Raw genomic sequence first — 13,736 nt, forward strand, 5'->3', positions numbered from 1 at the left:
GGGGAGGGAAATGGGAGGCAGGGAGGAGGCGGAAATCTTTTTTTTTTCAATAAAAAAATTATATTAAAAAAAAAGAAAAACAAGATACTGTTGTCCAGCAAAAACCAGTTCCCCATAGCCCTTCAGTATTCCATGTCATTGAAAACCCATTGAGCAGGTTACAACAGCTCTTGATGAAAAATGGTTGTTATAGACCTGATTCTGAATATTTGAAAACTTGAGATCAACACAAACAGCAATCTGAAACCTTATCCCAAGTGGATTCCACCAAAATCATCCTAACATTATAGGAAGACAGTATTATAGGCTTATGTTACATCACCACCAAATGCATGAAATGGAATCAGCTTGTTGCAAGTGAACACAACTACTTGACTCTTTGAAGAGATGAATACTCATATGAAAGAGATATATGTTCATGATATTCATGACCAGCCAATGAAACACTATCAGGTTATTGAGAGTAATTAATATTTAACATAAAAAATTACAACTGACTTGCTGAATAAGCAAGTTTTATTGGTAGTAAGAAGGAAGCTCTTTCAAGACAGAATTCCCCCATGATGTTCTCCTTCTGGATTTTTGGGGTTGATACAAATCTCCACCTTATTACTAGAATGGATAAAACATCCTTGACGCAAAGAAACTTCTCCTCAGAAACTAGCATTGTCACTTGGTGGTTATAACAGAATTTCCTCTGTGCTATGAGAAGGCCACACTGCTTTTCCATTAGGCTGGTTAAAAGATTGGTCATCCTCTCTAAAAATACCTGAAGTTCTATCCTCAAGAATATGTTATCAAGAATAAGGCTCAAGTGTGTCTTTACCTATCATCCCAGACTGATGTTTTATTGGGAGCCAGCACAGAACTAAATGATAAAACTCAAATCTGCCTCTTCTGAGTTAAGAGACAGCCTGGTCACCTCTCTTAGTTAGCATTTCTATCGCTGTGGAGAGATACCATGACAGTGAAAACTCCTATAAAAGAAAACATTCAATTGAGTAGCTTACAGTATCAGTGGTTTAGTCCATATCATCATGTCAGGACATGACAGAATTCAGACAAACATGATGCTGGAGAAAGAGCTAAGAGCAGAGAAAAAGCTACATCTTGATCTGCAGGTGACAGGAAGTGAACTGCCTCATTGGGTGTAGACTGAGCATTGATAAACCTCAAAGCCCGCCCCCACAGTGACATACTTCCTCCAACAAGGACATACCTATTCCAACAAGGCCACAACTACCTTAGTGCCACTCCCTTTGGGGACCATGTTCTTTCAAACTACTCTATTTCCCTTCCTGGCCCCCAAAGGCTTTTAGCCATATGATAATGCAAAAATGCATTCAGTCCAACTTCAAATAATCTGTAACAGTATCACACTTCTTTAAAAATCTAAAGTTAAAAGTCTTTTCTGAGATTCATGCAATCTCTTAACTGTAATCCCCTTTAAAATCAAAGTAAAAAATCAAATCACATACACCATACAAGGACACACAATATATTACCATTCCAAAACATAGAAAATGGAGCATAGTGAGGAAATACTGGATCAAAACAAGACCAAAATCCAACTGGGCAAACTCCAAACACTGCATCTCCATGTCTGATGTCAAAATTCTCTTCAGAACTCCAACACCTTTCAGCTTTGTTGACTACAACCCACTTCTTTCTGTTGAGCTGGTTCTACTCCTTGTTAGTAGCTTCCCTTGTTAGTATATCATGGCTCTGGCATCTCCAAATCTTGGAGTCTCCAAGGCAATCCAGGCTTCAACTTCACAACTTCACACAACGACCTCTCTAGCCTCTACTCAGGGACACCCCTGAAACACACCTGGCCTCAGGGGGTGTTTTAGCCTTAAAGGCAAGTTTCCTTAACCCCTTTCTTCTATCTTTAACTCTAAATTAAAACCACGTGGCCAAAGCTGCCAAGTTCTGATCATTGTTGGGGCTGGAACATGACCCACCCCATTCAATTATGTCTTCACCAGCTTTCTGTTTTCTATGGTTTCCTTCACTGCCTAAGCTAAACTGACCTTAAGCTTGCCCTGTAGACAAGAATGGGCTCAAACTCAGAGTTCCACCAGCCTCTGCCTTCTTATGCTGGGATTAAAGATGTATACCACCACACCCAAATCTAAACTTTTTTTTAGTTCCTTTGCCCAAATTGGAAACTTAGCCAGGTGAGATCTTACCCTGAGGTCACTATTCCCTTTATTAATTTCTTAATCTGTTTATCGCTCTAAACACAGAACTTAGCTCCATTCTACTTCCTGGTACTCCTTTTCTCTTGATTGTACAATTGGGGTTTTTCTTTGCTCAGCTGTTCATTATAAATCTTTATGAGCATGCACACTAGTAAAGGAAGCAATTCAAATCTCTTCACTTTAGGCTCAGTCAGACTCTTCATACAAAAGCAAAAAGAACAGCAACTTTCTTCACTAAAACATCACAAGAAAGATCTCTAAGCATCATATTAAAACTCTTCTCTAAAACCTCTTGAGCCAGCCCCCAAAGTTCAAATCATTGTCAGAACCATTGTTTTCCATGCTCCTACTAGTATGGCCCATTACGCAGGGCTTCAAGCATTCACTGCTTTCCTTACCCAAAGTACCAAAGTCTAAATTTCTCCAAACAAAAACATGATCAAACTTATTACAACAATACCTCAGTCTATGGTATCAACTTCTGTCTTTGTTAAGGTTTCTACTGCTGTGAAGAGACACTATAACCATGGCAACTCCTATAAAACAAAATATGTAATTAAGGTATCTTACAGTTTCAGAGGTTAAGCCCATTATCATCATGACAGGACATGGCAGCATGGCAGCAGATATGGTAGTGGAGAAAGAACTGAAAGTTCTGCATCTTGAGCCACAGGCAACAAGAAGTAAACTGTTTCTCTGGGTCTAGTTTAAGCATAGGTGACCTCAAAGCCCACCCCCACAGTGACACACTTCCTCCAACAAGGCCATACCTACTTCAAAAGCCATATCTTTTAATAGTGACACTCCCTTCAGGGGTCATTTTCTTTCAAACCACCCCACACTATCCTAGGCTCAGTTGCTTCACCTACAAAATAAAATAATAATCTAATATTAAATAAAATGGAAATGTTATCTGAGAATTAAGTAAATTTGTGTAGTTCCTGTCCAACATAATATGTGCCACTATGAATATTTATTGAATAAATACTGGGATTAAAGAACAGTCATTTTGTACAAATATTTAAGTTCTTTTTGAAAAGCATTCATTCTAAAACAGAGTTTTCTTATTGCTACTAGGTAAAGACAGTGATTTGGCCTTTTGTATACAGAGATCCTTCCATGTCATTAATCAGCCCTTCATGATCAGAAACTCTTCAGCATTGTATGCTACTTCCTACATGAACCATCTGTCTGAATTTTTCCTGTCCATCTGTAGCTACCAGATTCTAAAGTGATGCCTGTATCTTGGGATATTCATGCCCTGTGGATTTCTCTCTCATCTTGACTAAGAATTGACCTGTGTGGCCAATGGGATATTGAGGAAATGATCATTGATTTCCAAGATTTGTTATAAAAGACATGATAGCTTCAGCATGACTCTCTCATGGGTCATGGGTTCAGGAGGAATCCAACTACTGTGTCAAAAGGATAATCAAGCAGAACGGAAAGTTTCCTGTGCTGAGGAACTAAGGTCTAACCAGCCAGAAATTTCTGGTACTGTGAAGGAATCATCTTAGAAGTGTAGTGCACATCTCCATCCAAATCTTCAAATGTCTTCATTGTTGACTAAGTCCAGACTGACACAGCTTTTCCAACTAGCAGGAGCTAAGACACTCATAAACCTGTCTTAGCCCATTTAGACAAATAGAATAGAATACCATAAACATGTGGTTTATAGGCACTACATATTAGTTTGCATGGCCAAGAAGCTGAGAAAAGTAAATAAATACAAAAAAGACATAGCTCAGCAGTTTTCAACCTGTGGGTCTTGACTCCTTTGGCAAACCTATACCTCCTAAAAAAACATATTTACATTATGATTCATAACAGCAGCAAAACTGCAGATATAAATTAGCAACTAAAATAGTTTTATGGTTGGAGGTCAACACAACATGAGAAACTGTATTAAACATTAGGATGATTGAGAACCACTGGAACAGCTGAATAGGACATGGTCCCAGTGACTTACTCCCTCCAACTGTTTTTCACCATACCCTCATGTTCATCATTTCAAAATTAGGTCATCATGTTATGAATATGTGAAAGGATCAATGATCTCATTATGGAAGTTCTAATTACCTCTGAAAACACAATTACAGATATCACAGGTGTGTTTTATTATTCTCTTAGGTGTTTCTTAATTCAGTAAAGTTAACAAAATTCTTACCATTCTGGAGGCCAAAAAAGGCAAAGATCAATGGAGCGCTAACTCAATATCTCATGGAGGCTCATTTCCTGGGTCATAAACATGTCTTTTAGTTACATTTTCATTTAGGTTGGAGGAGCTAGCTAGATCTCTGGGGCTGATTTTAAAAAAAAAAGATACTAGTATGAATTGAATATTCTTTCCAACATTCGTATTGAAATTTAACTGCACTATGATGATACTAAGGAGATAAGATCCTGAGATTATTAGTTTGTGGAAGGCTCTGTTCTCCTGAGTGGGTTAATGGCATAATTGGAGGGTCATTTATTTTTTTCGAAAGTGAGTTCTTGATCAAAGGCGAGTTTCTCACCATCTTCTCTCTGTCCCATACACTCTCTAGTCCTTCTGCCTTCTATCATAAGATGCCATAACAAGAAAGCCTTTGCCAGACATCAGCACCACATCCTTAAACTTCCTTGCTTCTGGAGCCACATGACAAGTGAATTTCCATTGTTCATAAATTATTCAGTCTTGGGCATTATCTTATAGCAACACAAAATGGACTAGGATAGGCATTAACCACAGGGATGGCGATTCTAACCTCATGACTAAGCCACATTTCAAAGCCTCCACTTAAAGAAACAATCATCTTTAGGTGAGGCTCTCAGCATATTAGCATCGAGGCCAAGGCCAGATGTATGAAGTGCATCCCATCACCAGGCTGGATCACCTATCCCAGAAGAGAGCTACTTGTTTCCCCTGCTCATTACGAAATCTGAAATGCAGATTGATCCCTTGGTCATTTCTCAAGGATGTGGCTTTACAGATCATGTCAGAATAATATATAAACAAACTTGTACCAGCCAGCAAACAGATTCAAGGTGTTTGTCACCATTGGTCACTACAACAGTCATGTTGGTAAGGGTGTCCAGTACTCCAGAGAGGGGGTCATCACTGTCAGAGTCCTGTCACTTTTACCAAACTTTCCATTGGTCTGTGCAGAGAGATTAATAGGAAAACAGTAACAGACAGTTGAACACCCGCACATGAAAAGTGAAGGAAATGGAAGTATTACCCTGCCCTCATCTGAGTCTGGTGTTATCACAGCCTCTGTATGTACGGAGCTTCTTCTTGTGCTTGGTGTTGATGACTGCTACACTTAGGCCAGCACCTATACTACCATCCTGGGCATCCTTCCCAAGACTATCATTTTTACCATCTCAGAGACCTACAGGTACCTCTGTCACAGTCTTTGGAAAGAGACATTATTTACCAAGTTTGCCTATCAGTAATTAACTGACCATCTTGCAAAACTCACACTAGGATCTCTGTGCAAGATCCAGTATGGTTACCCCTGTAAACTTTTATATGAGAGAAATAAAGTGAATTAAGCCCCCTTTTAGGGATTTTCACTCATTATACTAAATAAAAATTGAAAACCAGCAAATTTTACAAATACAGGATCAATTTACTTGACCAAGACTGAGCCAAGTTCAAAATATAATACTTACTAGACCAGCAGTAATATAAAACTCATATGACCTGACTTCCTAGATTAGTGGGAAACAAACATCTGGTTCCAGCTTCATAGTTTGAACAGGTGATCTTCTTCTGTTTCTATCCAAAACACACTGAAATGACAGCCAAGAAATAAATAGTATAAGCTCATAATAAAATATAGGCCAGAAATGCATAGAGAACCTCATATGTTTCCCAGGATAATATTGGAGTTGGACTATATTGTACATGAGAACTGTGGGGGAGGAAAAAATATCTCTATAAAAACTGTGTACTGTTGGAAGAAAGACATAGTTAAGTGTGAGAGCAAATGTGGGACATAAAACAAGAGGGACAATTCAGTTTTACAGACCTCTTGAAGGCAAGGGGGAATAATTTAAATCTATATATACTAATAGTTTCCCAATTCACAAATTGCATTTTCAGCAAGACACCTAGGCAAGGGGTGTATCTCACAAATACAGCACTTACTTAGCATGCTCATGGCCTGTGTTTGAGCTTCACCATTGAGAATGTAGGAAAGCCTTCATTCTTAACACAAAAGTATCCTGGCATATGGTTACAGGAAAAAGAATTCTTCTAACAACAGCTACGAGAAATGGGTGTTAATCCTCTGAAGTTGACCTTTTCATCAAACATATGGAGCAACTCCTAGCATACCAGCATGGTCCCTGAATACTCCACCACAGAGAAAACCCTTGTGTTGGAAATCTTCTGCATAGCTCTCCAGCTCACTCTTCCTTATATATAAAATGAACTGAACATATTACATATATTATATATGCATCACAAAAAAGAATGACAAAGAAAAATGGACAAAAGGCTTGATTTCAGATGAACAGATATTTCAGGAATGAGAAGGGTATTTTGGGATCTATAATAGATCTTCACTGGAAGGTTTCAGAACTTATTACTTTCATGAAGTGACTTTGTAAGACTAAGAAGAGCACTTCTACCAAGGAAACAAAAGCATATTTTACCTAGAACCCCCAGTGACTACATTTATCATGATCCCAGAAGATTTTCTTACAGGCAACAGACAGCTACCACACTCTCCTTAAGAACCAGACAGAAAACAGAAACTAAGGAACAAAACACTCACCTAATAAATGTAATACTATATATCAACACCTAGAATTACAATCTTCAATCTTCCCAATCCCAGATTCCTAGATGCCAGCATAAAAACACTATCAATAACAGCAAGGGCAATATGTCTCCACTGGAGCTTAGGAACCCTGCCACAGCAGTCCCTGAGTAGGTCAAAATATTTGAAGCACAAAAAAAGACTTTAATCTTTATGAATATGATAGAGATCATTAAAGAGGAAACAAATAAAGCTCCCTTTTTAAAGAATATGTCAAAATACAAATAGTGGAAGGAAATGAATAAAACTATTTAAGATCTAAAAGTGGAAAAAGAATCAATAGAAATCTATTGATTTGTAAATTGAAGCAAACCTGGATGTTGTGGGATAATGATCTTGTACCCTGTAAAGATTTATCACTCATATTGGCTTAATAAAATGCTGATTGGCCAGTAGCCAGGTAGGAAGTATAGGCAGGGTAACCAAACTAGAAGAATTCCAGGAAGAGGAAAATTTCAGTCTGCAGTCACCACTCACACAGAGGAAAAAATATAAAAATGCTGCACTAAGAAAATGTACCAAGCCATGTGGCTAAACATAGAAAAGAACTAGGGGTTAATTTAAGTTATAAGAGCTATTTAATAATAAGCCTGAGCTAATAGGCCAAACAGTTTATAACTAATATAAGCCTCCATGTGTTTCTTTGGGACTAAATAGCTGCAGGACCAGGCAGGACAGAAACTTCTGTCTAAACCTGGAAGTAAGAACTTTAGAAACTTGAACAGGAACCACAGAGAAAAGCTTCTCATATTCAAAAGAATACAAGAGATGAAAGTGGGAAACCTTAAGCATTGAAGACACAATAGAACAAACAGTACACTCGTCAAATAAAATGTTAAATCTAAAAAATTCCTGGCACAAAACATCAAGGAAATCTGGAAAACTATGGAAAGATCAAATCTAAGAATAGTAGGAAGAGAGAAAAAAGAAGATACACAAGCCAAAGGCACAGAAAACATTTTCAAGAAAATTTCCCTAAATTAAAGTTGGAGATGTCTACCAAAGTGCAAGAAGTATACAGAACACCAAATAGAAGGGACCAGAAAAGAAAGTACCCTTACCTCATAATAATCAAAATGCTAAACATACAGAACAAAAAAAGACTATTAAAAGCTACATGGAAAAAAGAAAAAGTACCATATAAAGGCAAACCTATTAGAATTATGCCTGACTTCTCAATGGAGACTCTGAAACCCAAAATGGCTTAGACAGTTGTGCTTCAGACTCTAAGAGATCACAGATATCAGTCCAGCCTACTCTACCCAGCCAACCTTTCAATCACCACAAATTTCCCATGATAAAACCAAATTTTAAGTAATATCTATCTACAAATCTAACACTGCAGAAAGTGCTAGGAGGAAAATCCCAACCTAAAAAAGTTAACTATATGCAAAACATAAATAATCTTAGACCAGTAAAGTCAAAAGAAAGGGAGCGCACACTTGCATACACAACATCAACAACAAGAACAACAATAAAATAAAAGTAACCAACAATAATTGGTCGATGATATTTTTCTAGATCAATGTCTCAATTCTCAATAAAAAAAAACAGACTAACAAAATGGATTCAAAAATAGGATTTATCTTTCTGCTACATTCAAGAAACACATATCAATATCAAGTATAGATATTACCTGAGAATAAAAAAAAGGTTGAAAAATATTTTCCAAACAAAGAGACCTAAGAAGAAAGTTGGTATAGCATTTTAACATAATAAATACACAACATAAACAAACTCATGGGACACAATGAAGGCTGTCCTAAAAGACAAGTTCATAGCACTAAATGCCCATATAAAAAACAAATTAGAGATATATTATAGTAACAACTTAAGAGCACAACTGAAAACTCTAGAAATAGATAAGAAATCACAACCAAAGGGTTAGAAATATAGCAAGAAATAATCCAACTTGGAGCTAAAATAAATAAAATGGAAACAAATAAAATATACAAGAATCGATGAAACAAAGTTGGTTCTTGAAGAAAATCAATGACTGACAAACCTTTATCCAAATTAACTAAAGGTAGAGAGAGAATATCCCAATTAACAAAGTTAGAAACAAAGAGGGGGGCATAACAAGAAACACTGAGGAAATCCAAGAAATAGTTTGGTCATATTGCAAAAACCTGTACTCCACCAAATTGGAAAATCTAAAAGAAATTAATAATATTTTCAATACATACCACTTACAAAAATCAAATCAAGATAAGCAATTTAAGTAGACATCTAACCCCTATTGAAATAGAAGCTGTCATTAAAAGTATCCTAATCCAAAAAAAAAGCCGAAGACCAAACGGTTTTGGCAAGAATTTTACATGACTGTCAAAGAAGAGCTAGTATCAATCCTCATCAAACTATTTCACATCAGAAGAACAGAAGGAAAACTGCCCAATTAATTTTATGAGGCCACAGTTACCCTGATACCCAAACCACATAACAACCCAAAAAGAAAGGTAATTACAAACAAATTTCCCTCATGAACTCTGATGCAAAAATACTCAATAAAATACTTGCAAACTGAATCCAAGAAGACATCAAAAAGATCATCCACCATAGTCAAGTAGACTTCATCTCAGAGATGCTGGGATGGTTCAACATACATAAATAAATAATGTAATATATAAAAAATAATGTAATATATATCATATAAACAACCTGAATGAAAAGACACCATGACCAAGGCAACTTATAAAAGAGAGAGTTGATTGGGGTGTTCAGTTTCAGAGAATTAGTATATGACTAGCATGGTAGGGAGCATGGCAGAAGGCAGGCGGGCATGGTGTTGGAACAGTAGGTGAAAACTCACATGTTGAGACAGCAATCACAAGGCATAGAAGAAGAGTGAACTGGAATGAACTGGACCTTTCAAACCTCAAATCCCCCTACTCCAGTGACAAGGCCACACCTCCTAATGCTTACTAAATAATTCTGCCAACTAGGGACAGGTATTCAAACAGATGAGCCTATGAGGCCATTCTCATTCACACCACCACCACAACAATATTTAAAAAGAAACAATTTAGTGCAAAGAATTATTAACTAGGTAATAAGTTAACCATGGTTATGGCTTAGATATATTTCTTTATAATCATTAGAGAAATTTTAATACAGAATAGCCAGTTATATCAATTATTTTTTAATTTTTATCAATGACTATGGAAAAGAAAGCTTTACTGGATTTCTGAACAGTGCAACTGGGGTAATATGTGCAAGGACAGAAGATGGAATGACATGTATGAGGACAGTACCTGGGTGACATGTATGAGGACAACAGAACCTGTGTGACATGTATGAGGACAGAACCTGGGGTGACATGTATGAGGACAACAGAACCTGTGTGACATGTATGAGGACAGAACCTGGGGTGACATGTATGAGAACAGAACCTGGGTGACATGTATGAGGACAGAACCTGTGTGACATGTATGAGGATGGAACCTGGGTGACATGTATGAGGACAGAACCTGAGGTAACATGTATGAGGACAGAAGCTGGTGTGGCAGCACAAGAACAAAACCAGGCACAGAGCCCCACAAGCAGAAATTGAGAAGCAGCAGGGAAGCATTTGTCATCTATGCAGCATCCTAAAAACCATGGCAAAGCCCAGCATGGCAGTACCTTTCTGTGATCCGAGCTCATGGGAGACACAGGCAGAGGGGTCATGGGTTTAGAAAGAAAAAGAAAAGGCAAAGAAGAGAGAAAGATAAGCAGGGAAGGGAGGGCAGAGGGAAGGATGCAGGGTATAGTTTGCTGACTTCTAGACACAGTGTCACAAAGCAGCAGGGTACAGAAAGCTCAGACAATAACTTTAATAATGTCAATGGTTTATCTGCTCAAAAGTTTTATTAATTCTAAAAGAAAAACATAAAATGAAAACAAAACAGAAACAAATGATCTTAACCATACAAAACAGTTAAGCGCTGAAAGAAAGGAATTTTTTTCAAGTACTGTAAACTGGCTGCTCTTATTGTGCTACAGACTAAAAGCAAAAGAAACAATAAAGACAAGGACTCCCCCCTGTATGCGCATCACTGGCATTGATATCACGCTTTAAAAATGATGAATTCTCTCAGATCAGGTAAATGGCTATGTTAATGATGACAGATGACAACATTGCCCAGTGCTACAACAAAATTCATAAAAGGAGCTTTGAAAAGCCTGTGATGTTATATTTACGTAAAGGAAAGCACACAGATTTTACTGTTTTTCTGAGCTCTACTTATTGGAAGAGTACCAAAACAATACCATCTAAGTAGTAGATCTAGCACTCAGATCTTAATTTCTAGATAGTGTCCCCATTGTAAGAAATCAGGCATCCTGCAGAAATGACTGGATCTATACTAAGGGCAGAGGTTTATGAGGCCACCTGAGATAGTTCGTGTCAAAGGAGTAGCAACTAACTCAAAAATCAACTGATTCATGATAAAGGGACATTGTGATCCTAATCTGTGGCCTCCTAATGTTAAACTATAGGAAATGGTCACCAGAGAGAATAATGGCTATAATTAATCATAGTATTAGAAAGACTAGTAATTCCTTCAGAGGATGGGGATTAGTTCAGCTGGCAGAGTGATCACCTAGTATACTGAAAGTCCTGGGTTTCATCCACAGCACCACATAAATCAGGCACAGTGGCACCTGTAATCCTAGCACTTGGGAGGCAGAGGCTTGAGGATCAGGAGTTCAAGGTCATTCTCAGCTACATAGTGAGTTATGAGATCAGCCTGAGCTACCAAAGACCCAGCCTCAAAAATAAATTCTTTGAGTAGTTAATAAAACTCAAAAAAGGCAGAAAAGGGGGGAGGAATTTCTGTATAAACAACATCCATTAACAAGTGTAAATCAAGATAAACATGATTCTTAATATTTTATTGTTACCTTTGTTTTGTTTTATTGGGGGGGTGTGCACACGCATGCATGTGTGCACATAAGTAATGCCCATGAATGTCCATAGAGATCAGAGGAGGGTATAAGAACCCATAGAGTTAGTTACAGATGACTGTGATCTCTCTGATGTGGATGCTGGAAAGTACATTCAAGTCCTCTGCAAGAGCAGTATGAGCACTTGACCATTGAACCATTTCTCCATCCCCCATTTAGCAACTTAGTAAGTACAAAAACTTACTTGATTAGGCATCATTAATTGATACTTAAAAACATATTGTGAGGGGCTGGAAACACCAGCTGCTCTTACAACGGACCTGGGTTCAGTTCAAAGCAGCCAAATGGTGGCTCACAATAGTCTGTAATCCCAGTTCCGAGGGAGCTGGTACACTCTTCTAAGCATCCACGGGCACCAGACATCCACATGCCGCTTATACCTACATAAAGATAAAAATAATAAAATAAATATTTTCTAAAATATTTCTCAGTGAAAATAGAATCTTCGCTGACATAATACATCCTAACCACATTTTCTCCTCTCTCCACTCCTCCCAACTACCCACTACCTCCCTTCTGTCCAAGATCCACCTCCTTTTCATTTCCTCTTCAGAAAAGACCAGACCTACTAGAAATGACAGCCAAACAGGACAAAACAAGATACTATGTTGTTTTGTAAGTGAAAGCCCTCAGCAAGGTTGGTCAACACAACTCAACAGGAGGAAAAGAGTCCCAAGAGCAGGCAAAAAAGCCAGAGGTTACACCCACTCCAACTGTGAGGAGTCCCACAGAAGCACCAAATGAACAGTAATAACATACACACAGAGAACGTGGTGCTGACCCAAGCAGGCCTTGTTCTTGCAACTTTAAAATTTCATCTACTGAGCAAAACTTTTGAAAAATCAATTGCCCTAAAAACTCCTTACTAATTGAAAAGTCAAAACACTTGGATCATTTCCGTGGGGAACCTGGAAGCCATCCCTTAACAAGATGACCAGACACAATGGAACTGACCTCTGGAAGACCTGATGTCATGTGTCTTCTCCCATGACTCAGTATGAAACACACAACTTGAACAAAGCAATCATGTAACAATATTTTACCTGAGTATAATAAATTCTTTAGGCCCAAATTATAAGAAATGTAAGACTGGAGGAGCATGTTTAGTAACAAGTAGGAACACAAAATCAGGTAAATCCAGGATGAAGGTTCCCCTTTGAGAACAAAAGCCAGAGCCAACTCAACTAAGTATAGTACTCAAATCTAAAATGGATCCATTTTAAATATGTATAAAATTGAGGAAATTAAACAAGGCTGAATATGATGTGATAGCACTAATTATAATTTTTTGTTTGTGAAAGTAGTGTTATGATATTAGGAAAAAGTGCCCTTACTCTTAGGAGATGCACTTGAAAATATTTAAGAGTAATGACAGTTCTACTTTCGGTTTCATTTCAAACAATCTGTGAAGGAGACACATATAAAAGGGGAAAGATAAGAGCGGCAAAAGTTGACGCGCACGGCGGGCGACGTAGCTGGCGCAGCGGCCGGGACCGGCGGGTACTGACACAGTGGCAGACAACGCAGGCGACAGGGACCAGGGCAACACCAAGAGCAAAAAAACCCAGGACAATTAAATCAAAGAGGTAGGCCTTTGGTTGGCGAGGTCCCGGGCAAACAGGGAACCTGGTTCTTTTCCTGAAGACCCGTCTGAGGGGTGAGAGGGATCTTGGCCCCTGGCAGGAGCCAGGAAACAGAACGAGGGAATTTTGCAAGAGGAGCCTCTGGCCAGCAGGGAAACCTGATCTGGTTTTAAAAGACCAATTAGAGATCGTCA

The 13,736-nt window shown here is 38.1% G+C and overlaps 1 long non-coding RNA gene across 6 annotated transcripts in view; it reads right to left on the reverse strand.

Moving 5' to 3' along the window:
- LOC126512511 (uncharacterized) overlaps positions 1-13,736 on the reverse strand; it is a 189,114-nt gene that overhangs the window by 129,487 nt on the left and 45,891 nt on the right. For 2 of the 6 annotated variants that reach the window (XR_007595066.1, XR_007595064.1), the window contains exons 2-3: positions 12,144-12,339; positions 5,862-5,981 (exon numbers count right to left, since the gene is read on the reverse strand). This is a non-coding gene — a long non-coding RNA (uncharacterized lncRNA). The remainder of the gene's footprint in view (positions 1-5,861; positions 5,982-12,143; positions 12,340-13,736) is intronic. The other 4 variants (XR_007595065.1, XR_007595069.1, XR_007595067.1 and 1 more) reach the window with 4 other exon arrangements.

The sequence above is a fragment of the Alexandromys fortis genome, unplaced genomic scaffold (genome assembly GCF_014885135.2).
Source record: "Alexandromys fortis isolate MF-2015 unplaced genomic scaffold, M_Fortis_MF-2015_v1.1 scaffold_10, whole genome shotgun sequence".
Lineage (NCBI taxonomy): Eukaryota > Metazoa > Chordata > Mammalia > Rodentia > Cricetidae > Alexandromys > Alexandromys fortis.